Genomic DNA, 21,305 nt, shown 5'->3' with positions numbered 1-21,305 from the left:
AGCCACATTCTATCTTTCTCTGTTCCTTCTCAAACCTCCTGTGGATGCCATCGCTATTCTTGCCTGGACTGTTATTACTTGGCAACATTATAGCTCTCTCACTAAACACCAGCGGCCATGGTGAGTGGGCTGCTCCCACTTACACGTTCAGGATGTAGAACAAAGCATCCTGGATCATGAACTCATCCTTGAAGGGACAGGGGAGTGGAGCTTCTAGGTAAAGGGATATGCTGTTTTCTAACACAATGCCTGTAGTAAGAGAGATGTTCAATTGATGTATGTTAAACCTTAGACAGTGGGATGAGGGCTGGCTTCTCTGGAGTCTAGAGAACAATGGAACTTGAAGATATATGAAGTGTGCCACTTGGGGAGGGCATGGATGAAAAAAGTCAGGATCTTGGGGGAGAAGCTGGAGGGAGGAAGGTTGGTATTTCCAGAAGAAAGTGTGACGGGCATGACTGAGTTCAACAAAGAGGCCATGCTGCTCCCAGCACATGAGTGATATGCACTGAAAGGCTAGCTATAGAGATGGTTAGGAAACTCTCATGTTCTGACTTGAAAAGCAAGAAAAGGTGCTTGGTCCAGACCTGTCAGGGATGCCTAACTCAATCCTAAAATAAAGAGGTTGCTTTTCCTAGGTGACAGAAAGCCACCATGGGACTTCAAAACAAGCATTTCCTCAAGCAACAGCCCGCACTGGAAACTGGACTTTGTAATACACTGATTCCCACTTACACGCAGGCAGTAATTAAAATTCAACTGAGGCCATGTTTCCTACTTCGGTTGCTCTGCATAGACACTCCCTTTAAATAAACAAATAACAAAACCCCCAAATGAACCAAACAAAAACCCCCAAACCAACCAACCAACCAACCAACCAACCAACCAACCAACCAACCAACCAACCAAGAAAACCAGCAGCCAATTAACGTTTTCTTCCAAGGCTGAGATCCTATTAAAAACTGCCCATATCCATGTATGCACTTCTCTTATTTTTAAGCCACATCTATCAAAACTGCAGAGGCCAACACACACAATCCACATGGTTTCTGAAACACAGCAAATATAGGTGGAGGTTTTCCCTCCAGGACTCTGATTGTCTTTGAAGGCTGTAGGGTGTCTCTCTCCCAGTTTCTTGTTTGTTTCCATCGGTGATGAATAATTTGCATGAGCTTCAGAGCTGGGTTGGTCACGTCTACACTTAACAATCACCTCGCTGTCTGGACCCATCTTGTTCCCTCTCATTCATCAATAACAAATTTCTTAGACAATTCCCAAGGAAAGCGTTCAGAGAGACAACTTGTCCCCAGCTTGCAGATTTCCTCGGCTTTGTCTGGCAAAGCCAAGTGCGGAAATCTGTTCAGCAATTACTCTATTAAGCTCAATATCTGTGAAAAATAATTATCATATTTGACACTGGTATAAAATGCCAGCATTCTAAATAAAAAGAGCTGAAGGGTTACCAGATTCGAATTCCCAGAACTGCCTGAGTGCTTTTAGTAATTTGGAAAAACTCAGTCAACATATTGTTGCAGTGGAAAAAAAAAGATGAAATGTACTGAGTATTTCAATTAGGGTTTCTCTTCTCTAGCTGTTTTTAATTCGATGCTAAATGACAGAAAAACTCGTAGTGATTTCCCGGTATATTTTAGATTTCTCTTGCCCCAAACTCTTTTCTGGTAGATAATAAAATGACAAAAGAATGGGTTGTATACTGAAATGACTCTTTTCACCCTTTAAAATGACCATGAAGTGACGTGACTTACTCTTGGAACCAGGAAATGTCACTCGCCAAAAATACTTTCCCCGTGAGAGCAGTGCTAGGGGCAGGAAACACACTCCTCAGAAAAAACCTTTATGAGGGACCTCTTTGTTCAGGGATCCTGGATTGGGTTTTGGAAACAGGCAAATGTCAGGCAGAACTAATCTTTGTGAATAAGTTAAGTGAGACGTGGGCGTTAGGCACGGGAGCTATGTGTATTTGAGAACACACTAATAGTACTGACAGGGAATTCTTGCCTGGTGACTTTCTATCTCTCCCTGCTCTAGGATCACAGGTGTCCTCTATGATCCTGAGGACCTCAACTGAGGAGGCTCCCATCATCTCCAAGTTTCAGATTAAAAAAAAAAAATTAGAGCACAGAGAGCCTGAGTAGCCCAGAGCCACAAGCTTACAAGGGGAGATTTGTAGATTATCAGCAGGACCACATTATTTGCGTGTTAGCTGGCTGAACCAACAGCCAACAAAAGGTATGAAAACTGCACTGAGCAGCAGTGAGCCCCCAAAGCCACACTGTTCATCATCTGAACACAGGGAGAGGCACAGTGAAGGTTTGAATGCACCTATGCTTACAGGCACACACACGCATGCTTACAGATGTACATACACAATGGCCTGGTGATCTCTAGTGTCCCCTCCTCAGGAACTTCACCAAGCTGCTTAGTCACAAATGAGCCCAAAGAATGGCCTATAGAACCACTACACCAAAACCATGGTCTTCCCTAGTTCTAGTTAAAAGAGCGCTCGCTCTCTCTCTCTCTCTCTTTCTCTCTCTCTCTCCCCCCCCCCTCTTCTCTCTCGCCCTCCCTCTCTCCTCTCTGTCTCTCTGTCTCTCTGTCTCTCTGTCTCTCTGTCTCTCTGTCTCTCTGTCTCTCTCTCTCTCTCTCTCTCTCTCTCTCTCTGTGTGTGTGTGTGTGTGTGTGTGTGTGTGTGTGTGTGTGTGTGTGTATTAGGAACTCTTGCTGGCTGGCCTTAAATTTATGGTCATGCCTCTGTCTCCCATGCACTGGCATTTCAGGTATATGTCAACTGTGCTTGGGTGAAAGAAACTTCCTTGTCCCAAAAGAAACATGTCTGTCTGCCTGTGTTTTAGCAGCTAGAGCAATGGAACAGGGTCCTTGACATGACTTTCTCGAAGACCCAAGGCCTTGAGGAACGTCTCATCATACTTCCATCCATATGACTTCCTATGATGCTCACTCAACACAGGGGATCTGAGACAAGGATGTCAAAGTCCTTAAGCCTCAGCCTTGCAGAGATGCCAAGGCTCTACGGCAAGACTCTATAAAGTTTCCACAATGCACCTAAAGGTAAGTTTGGTTTGAAAAAGAATGCTGGTGTCAACAAAACTACTTTCTTGGAGGGACATTCCTTATAGCCAAGAATAATGAGAGGTGGGGAAGGCAAGAGAGAGCAACTGAGTGAGCAGTGATCCACCAATGGATCTTCCAGGTGAGCCCAGCTCAGAATGTATATCATCCGGAAACCCAGTGAAGCCATGCTACACATTACTGCCTTGGGGTTTGGGACAACCTTCAAGTCCCCAACATTAATATCAGCCAACCAAAATATGCCATGAGAAACCGTCTCCTTTTAACTTAACATCATAGTGAATTTCCCTTCTGGGACTCAATAATTTTGTTATAGATAGAGTAATGTCTGACCCACAGTGTTACTAAAGAGCAACTGCATACGTACCCCTCGGGCCCCCTTTAAGAATGGTATCATTTTCACTGCTTGGAGTGGCACAACTTGCATCTGCTGATGGTTCCAAAGAGGGATTCGAAGATCTTTCTTCCAAGACCTCGCCTCAATTTAATGTAACTGCACAGGGATTCTAAAGAAAGACACTTTAGCCCAGGCATGCCATTGCAAGCCTACATTCCATATGTAATGACGGGAGGATCTGGAATTCAAGATCATTCTCCAGGATGTGGTAAGTTTGAGGCCAGGCTGGGCTACACAAGATCCTGTCTCAAATAAATAAAGATGGCGTCTTCAGTTGCAATCCATGACCTCACAAGGAGACCGGGGCTACAGATAGTGGCAAGTAACCAAACATACACTCACCCCTCATAAAGGCTTTCCACGTGCATACAGCCCAGTCCCGTCCATGACAATCCAAACTCTGAATAGCCCATGGGCCTCTGTCATGAGCATATATCTGGAATCGGCTCTCGTGTCATTCTCTACCCTGGCTCTGACCACTCCTAGTCTATATGAGTTGGAAGTTCCAGGCAATGATCCCCTGCAGGTGTCTAAAACCATGTCCAATGACCCATCTCCAACATCATGAAGGCTGGAAGCCTCTATGGGAGCTGGAATACATGGAGACGCCAGCGCTGCGTGCTGTGGAAGCAGTGGCAGAAACTGTTGCAGAATATTTGAGCAGCAGGAGGTCTGACCAATACGAAAGCAAGCAAAGCTGTAGGTGAGAATAGCTGAGATTGCGTTTATGTCTTAAATCTTTTCCCTGTGGCCCAAGACTCTTCCCAAAGAAGACCCTACTCTCGTAAGCAAGAAAATGGCAACAGCTTTCCAATTAGAAAAATCTTCATCAGGACATTAGTTAATCTTCTTGTTGCCGTGACAAAGTAGCTCACAGAATCGGCTTATTGAAGGAAGGGTTTACTCTGGCTCCTGGTTTGGGTGGATACAGTCCATCAGAGTGTGGAGGTCACTGCAGCTAGAATCTTAGGCAGTGGGTCACATTACATCAACAGTCAGGGAGTAGAGAGAAACAAAAGCTGGGGCCCAGCTCGCTCTCTCCTTTGTAGTTAGTCTAAGATTCTTGTCCACGGAATGCTGCTACTCCCATTCAGGGTGGGTCTTTCCCCCAACCCCCTGCTCAGTCAACCTAATGTAGAAAACCCCTCAGAGACATACCTAGAGACTAGTGTCCATGGTGAGCCTAAATCCTATTAAAATGGCAGCCAAGATGAGCCAGCATGCTTCATCTTAAGGTAGCTTCTCACATTCTTAAAACTTGAAAGAAGTGGGATGGATCGTAGGCTGAGTTTTTTTTTAAAGGGTCTATCACGTTTTTCCAGTGTAACATTTAAATATAGCCTAGACGACACCAGCTCTATCATGTCTGCCTCACATGTTAGAACCCAGAGCAGAGACACCATCTCCCATCTTGAATATATAGAAAGGCAGATACCATTCGAACCACAAGCACATCTCTATCCAATGGAGGGTAGAAACCGAACACCAGGGAAAGATGCCCTGTCCTCTTTGCTATCTAATAAGATCGAAATCCCCAAACACCTCAAGCATCTGTGCAAATAAAACTCCATGGGTGCCATCCCTCCCGAGCTGCGTCCTGATGTTCTCCTTGTACTTTCAAGTCTGACGGTGTCAAAGTCAGTCGCGTTAACCCAACTTCAGATCAGCTACCTACCTGCCGATAGATGATAGGTAGATTGATACAATACGACAAATAAATAAATAATAGGTGGCTGGACAGATAGACAAATGAATGATAAATATACGGAGATAGATTGATAGATGCTTGATAGAGGCTAGGTAGATGAGAGACGGGTAAAGGATATTGAGCAATGTGACACAGAGAAACAGAGAGATAAGAGCGATCACACTGGGATAAAGAAATAGCTAATTAATTCACAGGTTGGTAGATAAATGACACACAGATGATCTTTGCATATACATATACATGTATATGACAGATTATAGGAAGTTAGACACATAAAATGGACAGATAATTTCCTTAAGAGTGCTGTGGTTAACTTCAGGGAATTCATTGATTCAAAATTATTCAAGGTTGAGAAGACAACAGCCTTGAGGACTCAAGGGATAGTTTTTGAAGAGAATAAAACTTTGTGTGAGAATTACTGTCCATGGTTTGAAAAACAAGGTCAGGCAGAAGGTGAGGCCGGACGAGGCCTCTCTTTTGTCAAGAACTTTCCTCAGAGTAGGTTATCAGCATCCTCAGCCTCGGTGAGAGTACAGCCTGGGGAAGTAAATGAAGTAAACGATTAGCTCAAGAGAGCTGGGAAACCACAGGGGCTTCAAATGCCCCGGGCAATGCAGCGCTCACCACGATGGAGAGGCTGGAGAGCCAGATGCCTCCTCTCCAGCTTGCTCAAGACATTTTATAAACATGATACCAGATAGACACACAGCATTCTCAAACAGCAGTGGTCCAATGCCTCAGTGTAATCCTGACTGTCTATGTGATGGTATTCAGAACTTCTGGGGTTATTGATAGGTGATATTCAGAACCTCTGGGGGTGTTGATGGGAGTTTTCCCTAGGAGGTTTAATTGAGGAAAGAAGATCACTAATGTAAGTAAGCAGTACCATCCATCCCACAGGCTGGGTTCCAGACTGAATAAAAGGAGAACTAGAGCCCAGCATCAGTATCCTCCTCTCTCTGCTTCCTGACTGCAGATGCCGTGTGACCAGCTGTCTCACGCTCCTGCTGCCCCCGACACTGACTGGACCCTCCAACCATGAGCTAAAACAAACGGTTCCTTAAGTCACTTTTGCCTGGTAACTTTGTCACCCTAGCAAGAGCAGTAACTAAGACACTTAGTGAATTTTAAATATTAAGAACAGTCTCCTGGAGACCGCTAATAAAATGGTCCTGAGCTGCGGTCTGAATGGATGTACTGTCCCCTTTCAGGAATAGGCATGTTTGAGTGTCATGCATGCTCCAAGGAAGACTGCTACATTAGTCAGTCGCAGTTTTTCCTGGATCCAGCAGTCCCGGGCAGGATGCATTCCCTAAGTAAGAAGGATGGCCAAGAGAACAGAGCCGCACCTGTAGGCTGCTCATCTGGTAGCTGCTATTCCATTTCTAGTCCAATCTCTTCATTAGACAGAGAGGAACTTGAGTCAAAGAGAGAAGGGATTTGATTCAGGTCACATGATCCCGTTGATCAGTTTAGTCAGTTTCTGATACCCTTGCCATAGCCAGACAGACTGACACTGTATTGTCTTGGTTCACCTACATTCTTCTAGAGATCACAGAGTTTGCTCTGAGAGCCTGCAGCTCCTCCTTAGGCTTGGGTGCACCAAGGTCACGAAGGACACAGACAGCAGGGCCCATATCACATGCAAACTGTTTCTGAAAGATTGTTCGGAACTTGGAACTCAGAAAAAGAATGCCTTGAGGCTAAGCAAATAGACACAAACAGAACCAACCAACCCCAGCAAGGAAAGGACCTGATGCACAACTCTGTACCTGTGACGGTACCTACCTGAAAGAAAGAACAAACTGTTAAGAGAATCTCTAACCCTAGAATCAGCACTCAGAGGCCAAGACTGAGGCTGCCCGCAGTGCGGCTCCACATTTTCTGTTGCTGCCCACGGTGGGGCTTCAATATTCTCTCTTAGCTTCCTAAGCTCAGGATGCTATGGTGACTGGGGTACCTGCATGCTGGATGAGCACTCCTAGCTCTTCTTAGTCGAAAGGTTCCATTTTGTAGGGAGCCACAATCAAACCCAGGGCACTCAAGAACTCCAAAGCTCTTTCCTAGCCAGGCATGGTGCTGTGTGACTGACGCGCCCATGCTCAGATGCAAGAGGACCAACAGTTCACCCCACCCCCTTACAGGATTTGTATGCTGACCCTGCCTGCTTACAGAGCTCTACGCTGACCCCGCCCCCTTAGAGAGTTGTACACTGACCCCGCCCCCTTAGAGAGTTGTACGCTGACCCCGCCCCCTTAGAGAGTTGCATGCTGACCCCGCCCCCTTAGAGGAGCCGTTCACTGACAATGCTTTAAATATCTATCTTCTAGTCTCATTACCAATCCTTCCTCATTCTTCTCTGTTGTTTTCACCTAAAGTCAGAGGACTAAAATCCATGAACCAAACCGGACGGCTGCCTGTCTTTGTGGAGTCATTACAGTCCGGACTGTGTGCATCAAATGGCCCTTTACAGAAGAGTTTCCCAACCTCTTCGGGAGACCATTAGTGGAGATGAATCTTCGGACACTGGCTAAAGAGGTTTTCTTCTGGCATTAAAGGCGATTCTTTGGGCAGCTTCTTCACTGTGTTTAAAAGGAAGGCTTGGGGGCGGGGGGTGAGACGCTGCACAGAGGTGGCTTGTATAGAAATGTCTCTAACAAGCACAGGTTTAAAAGGAGTACAAAGGAGGAAAATGCACACAAGAAGAGGGACTTAAATGGTGCCATAAAGGAACTCTTACCTGCTATTATTCCTTACTATTTTTCTTCAGTGAACAGAATGAAGTTGAAATTTAGGACAAGGGACACATTACAGTGACCCAACGAGATTCTTTACGAGGTAGGAGGCAGTGATCATCAGAGGCACTTAGGGAGTGGCAGGAGATCAGCAGTACTTGGCTAGCTCTAAGACTGGCTAATGGGGCCAGTCAGCAAACTTCAGGCAAACAGAGAGAACACAGACCAAGACTCTCAACACCGCACACAGCCTGGGGCAGACTTCAGAAATTGAAAAGGAGCAAATTGCAACAAATGTCTCATTAGAAAGCCAAATGATTAAGCCGGTGTAGGGCCATTGAGAAAAGGACGAATGTGTCCCAGTGAGGTCAGGGTGGAGGTGAGGCAAATAAATATTTATTGTAAGTTGACAATTTTAAGAAATGAGAACAAATAGTGTCAAAAATATGGCCCAGCCCAGCATTACTACTTGTTATTGCTAAGTGTGTAAAAACAAGTTAATAAAATAGAAGGAGGTTTCTGTGCTTTGTCTACTAGGGTGGTGAGTCTTTGCAGAGATAATCTCAAGGCTGTCAAGCACGCAGAATGCTCAGCTGGTGGATCCATCTGCAGCTGCAGGAAGAAGAGCTTTGCTGGGCATCATGGCGATGCTATAAAGCTTCAGAGTATATGTACCCTCCTCTGCTTGGACCTTTCTGGGAATTTAGTCTAAGGCATGTCCACCACAATGTTATTTATAACAACGGAAACCTGGCACATTCTAGATGAACAGCTGTAATAGTTGTGCTGTGACTATTTGCACATAGAACACTCTACTTGCCACATAAAATATTTTTCAGTCATTAAAATGCCATTTACCAATGCATTTTAAAAAGGGACTCCAATAACACAGAAATCCATCTTTGTACTTATGACCACATTTATAATTATAGTATCTAAATACTGTATTAAGTATTTCTACAGTTTTCCCTTTGGGTCTTGACAACTCTATTAAGTAGGTAAGAATGTCGTGGTAAGGACAGCTAGGGCGTCCTGAGATGACTATCTTCTATTCTGGGCATTTTGCTGATCATCTTATGTGGATTGTGTTACTAAATGTTGACAGAATCATATGAAGTAGGCATGATGGTTAACTCTTTTCTTAAAACTGCAGAGAGAGAAGCCACGAAAACCTGACCAGGGGTAAGAAGAAAGTAAACGGTACAGACATTTAAACGTATAAAAACGGTTTGCTGAAGAGTGGGTGTTTTAACTGTTACAGTCTCTAGGGCCTGGTGTTTTCCCAGCATGGGTGAGGAGAAAGAATGAATACATGGAGAGGGAAGGGAGGAAATGATATTAGAAGGGAAAAGAGAGGAGGGAAAGGATACAGAAAGGAAAAAGAGAGAGGAGAAGGAAGGAAGCAGGGAGGGAGGGAAGGGGAAGGGGAGGGCAGGAGAGGGGGAGGGTAGGAGAGGTGGAGAGGGGAAGGGAGGGAGGGAGAGGGCAGGAGAAGGGAAGGACAGGGGAGGGGGAAGACAGGGGAGGGGGAGGACAGAGAAGGGGGAAGGTAGGAGGGGGGAGGGCAGGAGAGGGGGTGGGCAGGGGAAACAGAAACAAAGGAAATGAAAATGGTTGAGTCTATCAACCAGGAGGAACACTAAACTGCTTTTCTAAAATCTTTAACTGATTCTTCTCTTCCTTTGTGACTTTTTCAGGAATAGCAAATTATCTACAATTTCTAACATTTGCCTTTGTAATTAGACCACAATAATGTGTTTTATAAATTAAAATTAACCAATATGCAAAGCAACCATAATGGTCAAAATATTATGGCCTTTGTCTTCATCTCTTACAAAAATAACTTAGCTACAGGGGGTGGGGGCAGGGCGAGAATGAGACATTCCCTTCTGCAGCAATGCCTAGCTACAGATCTGGACAGCACAGACCTGTCCTCCATTGCAGCAAGGAGTCCCAGTGGATAGATTCCAGCGCCCAGCCAAGGCCTGAGGCAGCCTCCTGAACACCACCCAGGAACCTGCAAGCAGAGTGTGTGAATGGGATTACTGTCCCAAGGACTAAAGCCGCAGCTGGCTGGGAAATGGGAATTTGGAATTTTCCCCTTTTCTTACAGCTTTGTCTTTACCTTGTAAATTGATGACTGGAGGAAAAAATAACATGGCCACTGCAGTTCTCAAAGGGCTTTCGGCCAAAAATTGGACAAAGCAGAAGTATTTAAGGAAAGGAGAAAGAGAGAGAACAGATGAATGGTTGGATGGATGGATGGATGGATGGATGGATGGATGGATGGATGGATGGATGATAGATAGATACATACATAGACAGACAGACAGAGATAGACAGATGGATGATGGATGGGGAGCAGATAGATGGACCGACAGACAGGCTGAAACCTGGTTGGCTAGGGTGGGTTTATCTTTGGGGTTGGAGCTGTTTCCAGTGTTGTGGCAGAGCATCATCTGGGGTAGAGTTTAATTTAAATTTTAACATACTTATTTCATAGTTACTTGTTGGGATGATATCTCCCAACAAATGTTCTATCTGTGATACCTTTACAGGCATCAAACACCTACAGCAGGAAACTCAGGGAGCAGCAGATCAGCACCAACTTCCTCTTCCGCCTCCCCTCTCTTTTGTACCCACCGGCTTGGAAATGACAGTCATGGGGCTGCCACAGTTGACTACTTCCTGGACAGAAGAACTGAATCCCAAACTCATACCCGCCCCAGAGAGCCTCCCGTTCACGCAGCAGCCTCTGCTGTCCCCCAAAGCCATCCTATACCCACAGGCTCCCTTCCCTGGGGAGCTTGACCTCTTCAGTCTGCATTCCCGTAGAAAGGAAGAGAAGGGAGATTTGAGGGTGGGCCAAGTTTGTACTCAGGCCACAGGGCCTGAGTGCCTTTACTGGGCAAGCATTTGCATGGGGCTGCTTTAGAGTTTTATTTTACTTTATTGGATATATTGCGGTGGTTTGAATGAGAAATGCCCCCGCTCCAGTCTCTGGTATTTGAACATTTGCTCCTCAGTTGGTTTACTGTTTAGGGAGGCCTAGGTGGTGCAGCCTTGCCTAGAAAGTGTGACCGTGGGGATCTATTTGGAAACTAAAAGCATCGCACCACCTCTAGGTTGCTCTCTGATTCATGTCTGTGGTTGAGATGTGAGCTCTCAGTTCCCTGCCTCTCTTGCCTTGCTTGCTGCCTGCTGCCTGCTGCCTGCTGCCTGCTGCCTGCTGCCTGCTGCCTGCTGCCATTCCTCCACACCATGATGGACTCTTATCCCTCTGGAACCAGAGCCACACGCCAAAACAAACTATCTATCTAGCTATTTATGTCTATTTATCTATCTACCTATCCATCCATGTATGTACATATGTATGTATGTATGTATGTATGTATGTATGTATGTATGTATCTATCTATCTATCTATCTATCTATCTATCTATCATCTATTTATCTATCTATATCTACCTACCTATCTATCTGTATCTGTCTGTTTATCTATCAGCTATCTATCTAGCCATCTATATATCTATCTGCATCTATGTATCTATCTGTGTATGTATGTGTGTGTATATATATACATATATATCCATATCTGTCTATCTATCAACTATCTGTCTATGTAAGTATGTATTGATCTGTCATCTGTGTGTATTTATATCTATATCTATCTATTTACCTATGTATCCATCTATGTATTAATGTATCTATTTATCACCTTTATCTGTCTATCTATCAATGGGTGTTTATACATATTCTTATAAATATGGACCTATGCTGTCCACAATGCATCTGTGTTAACCCTCATCTTTTGCTCTGTTTGAGGCAGGGTCTTTTTACTGTTTCTCACTGTGGTAGACCAGGCTATCTTACCTACAAGTTTCTAAGGGACTCTTCTGTCTATATTCCCATCTCTCCGTGGGAATGCAGAATCCAGATGTGCACTACCATATCTGGCTTTTATGTGGGTTCTGAGGACTGAACTCAGGTCTTCATGTTTGCATAGCAAACGCTTTATCCACTGAGATATCTCCTAAGCCCTGCTCTCTGATTTAGTCATCATGGTGATTCTACAAGCCAAGCATGCATGTATGAGCCTCTCTTACAGAAGACCAAAAGGCGTTCTACCACAGTTCAGAGGTGACCAGAAGGTTCGTAGCTGTATCTGATGAGATTCACAGGCTTGCTATCTCAGGGTCCTCCTCACAACCCCAGCATCAGAATTAGCTAGGATGTGGAATGAACGATGCAGACCCCCCTCTCTCACCCAGAGCCTTCATCAGAACCCTGGAAAAAAAGGCCTACCAGCCTGCACTTCACAAGACTCCCCCAGGGATTCTGATGGATGCTGAAATTTAACTACTTTGCCATGCTGATTGCTTTGCACCAAACCACTGCCCTGAGAGGATGACGATGATGGCAATGATGATGATAGCATAAAGAATGTCTTTGATGATGATGGCAAGAAATGTCAATGGTGGTAGTGATGATGATGATATACAGAATGTCATTGATGATGCCAGGGATAATGATGATGATGACAATGACAGGAACAATACTTTTGATGATGATGATAAGGATAACAGTGGTGATGACGATGGTGATGGTGGTGATGGTAACAACAATGCCAGCGATGAGGGTGACAGCGGTGATGATGACTTACGCAGGAAGCCCTTTAGACGCACAGGGCGGTCAACACAAAAGGACCTTCTCAGCTTCCATGTTTCATAGGTCAGATTTCCTACGATGAAAGGGCCGTGCGCTTCAAGTCTTCCCATTCTCCATCCTTGCTCGTATGCTTTTGGAATTTAACAGTGTGAAAGCCCATCCGCAGCCTCGGGTGACAGCATTCTATAAAACTCTTCCACTTCGACCCGTAGGAAACGATCATAAAGACTGGCTGATTGAAATTAGTGAACTCTCACAGGCCAGATCTCTGTGCCCCTTCATACATGAGTTACAGGCGAGTTCTAGGACCAACTGAATAGCTGTATTAAAGAAGGCTTGCATGCTCGCTCGACTCAAACAGCTCTACCTCAAATAAAATGAGAATATCCCTCTTCCTGTCACTATCCCAAGGAGACTCAGTGTTCTTTGTCTTAACGAAAGTAAACAGAAAACGACGGGTTTGGAAAAGACTTTCTTGGGAGTCCTGGAAGTCTAGATCAGGGGTAGAATGTACACCCAGGATATTGGAGGCACTGGGTTCAAGCCCCCAACAGGGGGGGAGAAAAAGAAAGGAAGAAAACCCTATTTATGATACAAATGGTTGGGGTTTTGTTTTATTTTTTAAGTTAAATAACAAGATTGTGTGTCATTTTGCTTTGTTTTTTCATAATCCTCAGGGCTATAAGAAACCAAGGCAAGCAAAAGTACCCCCTAAATCCCTGCATGGATTTCCCCAGCCTGTGTGAGGAATAAGAGTACAACTCCTGCTCCACTCCCAGCCTTGCACAGATGACATAAGTTTATAATAGGGTCACGGCCCTGCCAGAATCATCTCAGCCTTCTACTGTCTGCTTTGCTGGTGGCCAGGCTGAACAGAGGTGAGGGTGACCCTATGCCAGATCATCTGCAACGGACCCGCGTGTGGGGGCAGTGACTCTGGTACGTGGTCGCTATACTGGCTGTTGGAAACTGTCTGGGAGGGTTTCTCCTGTGATACCACAATGGGAACCTTGCCTGCCCTCCGGTCAGATCCACGGTGAAGATTGGCACTTATTATTATGATAAAGTCTCTGCAAGGCGTGTGTACTGCCTTTCACACCACTCAGAGACTCGAAGCAAGAAGTGCAAATTGAATCACAATTCACATGCTATAAAAATTCCTGCTATTTATTTCAGAAAGACTCTGATGTGAAATATATATATATGTGTGTGTGTATGTATATATAATTTAGTATATATATATATATATATATATATATATGAATGGCTCTCCTTTGTGTTTGTGTATGTGTTGTGTGTTCAGACCCAGTAAAACGGGCTTGCAGAACTCAGTATGTTTCTCCATAGCTTTCTGTTTGCCAAGGGGTCTAAAACCAGTAACATCATTTTTTATAAAATTAAAATAATACAGCTTCTTTATATATAAAAAAGATAAAAGCAAGCCAAAGAACAAAGCAAAGATTGCCTTCATTCAGTCACCTAGAAATAACTTCTACTAATATTTTGACAGACTGCTTTTCAGTCATCTGTTTCTTTTTGATGTGTATGATGTGACTCCTGTGAGGGCAAATGCCAAACACCAATCCAGAATGTCTGTCTGGAAAAATGGCTCACACGCAGCGACTTTCCACAGCCAGTGTTCACAGACATCAGTCGTTCTATGAGAAAGCATGTGTCTCCTAAAAGTCAAGTTGAGTACTAATGCCCAAACACCAAACTCTTTTAGTCACAAGTCACATTAGTAAGTCATAGAGCGCTCTCTCTCTCTCTCTCTCTCTCTCTCTCTCTCTCTCTCTCTCTCTCTCTCTCTCATGTGTGTGTGTGTGAGAGAGAGAGAGAGAGAGAGAGACAGAGAGACAGAGAGAGAGAGAGAGAGAGAGAGAGAGAGAGTATTCACATGATTCACATGTGTGCACACATGTGTCAGAGGACAACCTCGGGCACTATTCCTGAGGAACCGTAAGCCTTGTTATTTGAGACCGAATCTCTCAGTAGCCTGGTGATCACCCAGCAGACTAGGATGGCTGCTCCGTGATCTTCAGGGATCCATCTGTCCCCAGCTCCCCAGCACTAGATAAGTAAATACTGCTTACATTGCATTCCATTTTGTTTTCAAAAGAGTTCTGGGATAAACTCAGGTCTTCATGCTGCATGGTAAGCACTTCACCAACTGAGCTATGTCGCAAGCCCCACCATTTCTTTTTCTTGAGTGGTTTTTAATATGAAACAACAAACATGTGCTTCTGAGGCAAGCAGAGCGTATCTTGGAGAAGATGTTTCTGCTGAAGAAAGTTGGGAAGGGGGAAGGGGGAAATCCACAGATGTGGGGGAGGGGCTTTTTTTCTGCAGCTAAGCAAATACTTCGCTGGTGCGTGAGTCTGATGAAGGGTAGTGTGGCAAAGAGCCTAAAAGAGCCATTTTTGAAGAACCTGATGACCTGAGTTCTCTCTCCTGGATTAACATGCCCAAAATGAACCACTTCCCACAAGTTGGCTTGCGGATTCCGCGTGCATGCCCTATATACATTGGAGCACACATGCACACACAACACAGTAAGTAAATACAAATGTAAAATTCAAGCTAAGATACTTAGCTAAGTAACTTTTAAGAAGCCCAATACTAATGCTGTGAATTTGACAGGGAAGTGTTTTCTCGCACAAGTTTCAAAACTAAATATAGCATTTACGTTTATCCGCTTATTATCTATTATATATTATGCTACCTGCTTGTTGAAGTTAACATTTGATCATGGTATTCTACATCTCTTCAGAAACATATATGCATGCTGTGAACCCCTTACCAAACGGACACACCTGAACGCATGCATCCTTCCACGATTTGTACCTGGATTTTTGATTACCTACCATGCTCTCAATAAGAGACACAAAAAACAATCTGGATTCATTGTTATTTTGAAAGATCAGCGAGCAGCCTGTCTCTACAGAGGACAGCATGAAAGACATCCAAGCAGCACTTCTACAAAAAAGCAGTGTTTCTAGTCGCCATGAGATATTAAGTCAGACTTCTTTTTTCTCCTGTCCTCACTAATGTTACTCTTCTTAAACAGTTCACTCTGACTAGACAACGCTAGGAGCCAGGGGAGGGCTGTGTGAGCAGAGGAAACCATTTGTAACTATTTCCCAAAGCAAGTAGTAATTTTGTTTTCAACTTCCAAAACAGCCCATCACACCTGAAGTAGAAGTCATTCCGTCAGAGACCGGCTGGTTCCCAAGCTCAACTTCTGCAGATGGAGTCCGCCTTAACTGCCAATAGCATGGGAAAATGAATCCAACACGAGCATTTTATGAACTCAACTTCGCATGGATCTATTTTCTCTCTTGGAATGCTCTGATCTCCCTTCAAAGGCAAGCAATATTGGAATGATGACCTTTTGCTTAGAAAATATTTCTGTGTTGACTGAGCAAACTATATCTGCCTCGAAACCCTTCCAAGGCTTTTACTCAAGATGGTAAGTGGAGATGGGGACTCCTTTGAGAGCCCGTTAACATGGAGAACACACAGGCGGATAAACCACACACACCCTCATGTAGGAGGACTGATGAGAAGACACTTGAGAGGTGGGCTGCCTTGAAAGATGGGGATTGGATGGACTAAGAATTAACAGCAAAGTAGCACAGTGACTAGTGCACAGAAGGGGGTGGTGGGCAGAGGCACTGAAGTCAACATAGCAAAGGGATGTTTGCACATCATCCTGACTGCAACACTGCTCACAGCAACCAAGTGTGGAACTAGCCCAGATGCCCATCACCCAACCAATCAGAAGATAAAACATATTAAGTACATACATTCATATATGTGTGCACATACATATGCAACGGAGTTTAGTTCAGCTACAAAGAAGAATGGCATGATGCCATTTTGCAGGAGGAAGGACAGAACTGGGGACTTTCATGTCTACTGAAAGAAGCTAGGCCCAGAAAGACACACAGTACACTCTTTCAAGTACAATCTGCATTTCACATACATAAATAGAATTCCATGCAAAGAACATGAAAGAAGAATGGAGACCAGGTCTTCACATGACTTCATGGAGACTTAAAGAAGGGGAAACAAGAGAGGTTGTACTTATATATAGGATCCAGATGGAGAGAGAGAGAGAGAGAGAGAGAGAGAGAGAGAGAGAGACAGACAGATAGACAGACAGACAGTAAAACTGGTAGGGAAGTTATTTGAGAGGGAGGAAGATGACTAAGTCAAAATGGAAGTGAGTAGGAAACATTAGTGGTAGGGATGAATCTGAGCAATGTCATATTAATAAATTAAAGGACATAATAAAATATAAAAAGTAAAGGGTCTGGAGAGATGGCTCACCAGTCAGGAACATAGTCCGCTCTTGCCGAGGACCCAGATCACACTCCAACACCATGTGGGAGTTCACAACTTTCTGTAACTCCAACTTCGGAAGGTCTCGTGCATGCACGTGATACATGCACTGCCCGCGTGCACGCGCGTGCATGTGCACAAAGGTAAAAGAGGTGCAGAAAACGAAAATTTTTTTTAAAAAGATGTTTTCAAAGAGTAAAATTAAATGTAGTCGTGGTCTTGTTGATCCCAGGATCAGAGGGGTGAGAGTTCTGATATACAGCACTCAGAAGAATGGGGGCTCCAGAGACACAAACTAAAGGATCCTCTGCTACCATATGCAGCCTGGTGAGCTAGGCGCCCCCTCTGTCCGCCGCCGTATCACGGAGCAGCACCAAGCGCCTGGGTGCTGGTAAGGTAACGGCCGCTATAGAAGCTAGTTTAGTGTGCACCAGGTATCTTTGTTCCTACCTGCCTGTGGGGATTCGGTAAGCTACCCGCTCTACTCCTCTTCAGCACTGAGGGACCATGCTGAAGACATCTCCCTCCTAAATAGACTTGGACAAGTGATTCAGCCTCTATCCATAGCTTCTTCCCACTGAACACCCCCATGCCACGAAAGCTTTACATACTATTATGAAACTCTGGTTCCACTGTCCCAACTCAGAGCTACTCCAGAGCGTTGCCCTGCCGTCAGACCTCCCTGGAGCTTGGGTGAAACTTAGATGAGACTCCAAGACTCTGAGCTCCCCTCTCCAGCCTTAATTCCTAGCCTTCTATGCTATCTAGTTGTATATGTCAAGTTGGCACAAATTAGAGTCATTTGGGAAGAGGGACTCTCAATTGAGATAATGTCTTCATTGTCTCCGTAAGATTAACCTTTAGGACACTTTGCAGTGTATTTTCTTGGTTAAGGTCTGATGTGGGTGGGCCCAGCTTACTGGGGTTAGTGCCATACCCAGGGGTGATGTCTTGGATGGTTAGGAAATCAAGCTGAGCAAGCCACGAGGAGCAAGTCAACAAGCAGCACTCCTCTATGACCTACACAGAAGTTCTGGCTTCCATGTCCCTGCCATGTTGGAGTTTCTGCCCTGAGTTCTCTTGGTGATAGAAAATGTTGAATAGTTACAAGCTGAAATAAATCCTTTCCTCCCCAAGATGCTTTTGGTAATGGTACTTTATGGAAAGAACAGAAGCCCTAAGGCACCCTCTCTACCACAGCTGACAGCCTCAGAACGATCTCTAATAAACTTACAGAGTATCACTCTCCACCTCTAGGCTGACTTTCTGGAGATCTTGACTCTTGACACACTTAAGCGTGTCGTGAAAACTCCACAGACACAACAGTTATGTGGAGTGTCCGACCAGCCTTGACAGAATGCCTTTTCCAAACCTACTACAGCAGAACGAAGAAAGGCAGAATCCTGGGAACATATCTTAGAAAATGTAAGGCCAATTCCGCATTCCACTTGAAAGTCAATATAAGCACAGAAAGCACTTAGGAGATACAAGGCACCAGAGGCCAAGTCTTGAAATGCTCACACTGAGTTAAATTCATTGCCTTTCCCTAGTCCTGAGTACAGACACAATTCAGTCACTTTTACTGAGATACTGAGCATAAGCTATGTCACTTAAGGCAGGAGTACCATCCAAGGCTTCCAAAGATGATCTCTGCTTGGTTTCATACAAGGAGAATTGCCCTTCCTACTAATATTGGGTTATCTACTAATAAAGCATGTCTCCCTATCATCATAAGATAGGAAAGTTTTGATTTATTATAATAGGATGCCTTTCATTGAAGTGAGTACAGCATGCTGACCAAGCGGGGCCCTGATGGTTATTGATTTAGGCCATTAGAACAGCACCTGGCCTTCCTATATGAACTTAGCCTTATCCACAACCAAAGTGAAATCTAATATTTTGCATGCTAAGTAAAAAAATAATAAAAATAAGAATAATTAAAGCACCATATCAAACCCAGAGGCCAGGATTTTGCCTGGAAAAGCTCCCCATACTAAACAATTTGATACTTTTCACTTCCTTAAATCCCTCACCATAATAACAGAGTAAGGTCTCCCACTCAAATGCCCTTTCCACATGCACAGCCTAAAACCAGAAGGAAAGCCTTTGGCTGGCAAAACGTTACTTGCCCACTTTAGTAACAATGATACACTAGACAGTCAACCCAGTCTGCTACTACATAAATGTGGCCACAAACACTTACGAGTAAGCTAAAACATGCTCGGCTCCCTTATCCAGGTGCCTTGCTGAGCTGGAAGAGTGTGTGTGTGTGTGTGTGTGTGTGTGTGTGTGTGTGTGTATGTGTGTGGTGTATGTGTATGTGTGTGGTGTATGTGTAGGGAGAGGGGAGTGGTCACTGGTTACTCATGGGGGAGGAGTCAAACTACTGCTGTGCTTCAGAAGCCAGCACTCCCATTGCAAAGGAGAAGAGATCTGGGATGCTGTGAGAACTCACATAGCATCGGCAGTATCATTTGCCCGTAGGAGCCAGGCTCAGGTTCAGCATCCTGTCACATCAGCGTTTGGCATAACCATCCCTTAGTAAGAAGAGGCTACGCATCACTTCCCGGTGTAGCATTAGTATTCTACTCTTGTGGACAACCTGGGCTCAATTCCCAGCATTCATATCGGGTAGCTCATAACCTGTCTCTCCAGTTCCAGATCTGATGTCCTTATCTCACCTCTGCCGGAACCTGCATGCATATGGTACACATAAACTTAGGTGGGTACACACACACACACACACACACACACACACACACACACGAGCACATGCACACACAAATAAAAACGCCAACAAATTCATCCTCTATAGGAAATGAAAACAAATTAAAACTCAGTCAGATTTTCAAAGCGCACACTTGTCATCCCAAGACTTAGAAGGCATAACTGGGTGGACCGTCATATAGCCTTGATGTTTACATTAAGACCTGGGACAATCTGGGTTACAAAGGGAGACCTTGCCTCAAAACTTAATGTAAATGAAATAAAAATTAATGATAAATATAAATTAAAAAGTAAAAATTGAAACTAAGAAATGGTGAGAGCTCGAGGTAACACATGTGGTAGAATGATTAGAGAGGAGATGAAGGGGAATGAGCCGCACGATGTGTGTATGAGAATGCCACAGTGACATCTAATACTTTGCATGCTAAGTAAAAAAAAAATAATAATCAAAGCACCACCTCAGATCCGGAGAACAGGTTTTTGCCTGGATTCACCAGGTCAGCATTAGATGCTAAGAGGCAGGTGTCCAGCCTGACAAACCGTAGTCAATTCTCACTCCTTCTTCTGGAATATTCTGAAGCCTGTGGAGTAGGAGAGCCTCACTGAAAGTGTAGATCCTAGACCCTGGGCAGAGCTGGTGTGATGGTTCTAGGGAGAAGGAGAGGGTCAGACAGAGGAGATTTGAGGAAAAGGAAACCTGAGGCCCGGAGAAGTTCAGCAGCTCCTGTGATGAGTCACCCTATGAGCCCAATTTCTACCTTTTGAAATGTCAGAAAAACCTGTTTCCTCGATGTCAAATATACAAGGAACAACAGGAGCTCTGTACGAGTTCTGCTTCCAGGGTCTTGGTCTTTGGAGTCATGAAAGGTAATAAGAGTTTGTGACTCTCTTGTTCCCTGGTATCCCATGCTTCTGACGCTGGCCAACATCTGTGTCTTGGATTCTACCCAAAGCCACACAGACCCTGGGAAACTGCTACAACAGGCAGAGATCAGATTCTCCAACCTACTTGTGGGCTCTGGGGTACACCCTTGCTTTTTCTCAATCCTTGTGAATTCATCTAAGAAGCCTGGTTAGTCCCCAAGTGACAGAGGAAATGATACCCAAATGCCTGGGTGCCTTTCCTTTCTGCTTGCCTAGTTAGCTGCACTCACCCATCTTGTGCCAGAAACATCTGCTGCCCAGGGAGGATTTAGATGCTGACTCAGAAAAGGCAAGAATGTGTGAAAGATTCAAGACTGAGAGTCAAAACTTCAGTGTTACCAAAGTCTAGAAAGCCAGGGTTTAATTCCCGCTAAGCACAGACATCTCTCAGCCTTGGGAGGAGCTAAGGCAGAATTTTAGAGAGGGGAGCACAGCTCACATTGGAAGCTTTGGGGCCTGGGTGGCAGACTGGAGGAGCTCAGCTGAGGAAGGGAAGGCGGTAGCAGTTCCCTGGGTTTGAGGAGAAGCAGGATCTTTCTGTTAGTGCCTTGATGGAGAAAATGTATCACCAGGGAAGGTCGTTTATAGTTTGGCTCTGCTGGTGGTTCATTCTCTGCTTTCTGACTATAGATACAGTGTGACCAACCATCTGTACCTTTCTGCAGCCAGGCCTTTCTTGTCATAATGTATC

The 21,305-nt window shown here is 44.6% G+C and overlaps 1 protein-coding gene across 1 annotated transcript in view; it reads right to left on the bottom strand.

Moving 5' to 3' along the window:
* The window catches only part of Cdh13 (cadherin 13), a 1,037,872-nt gene that overhangs the window by 779,572 nt on the left and 236,995 nt on the right, over positions 1-21,305 (bottom strand). The window lies entirely within an intron of this gene.

The sequence above is a fragment of the Rattus norvegicus genome, chromosome 19, assembly GCF_036323735.1.
Source record: "Rattus norvegicus strain BN/NHsdMcwi chromosome 19, GRCr8, whole genome shotgun sequence".
NCBI lineage: Eukaryota > Metazoa > Chordata > Mammalia > Rodentia > Muridae > Rattus > Rattus norvegicus.
This window is presented reverse-complemented; position numbering and strand designations above follow the sequence as displayed.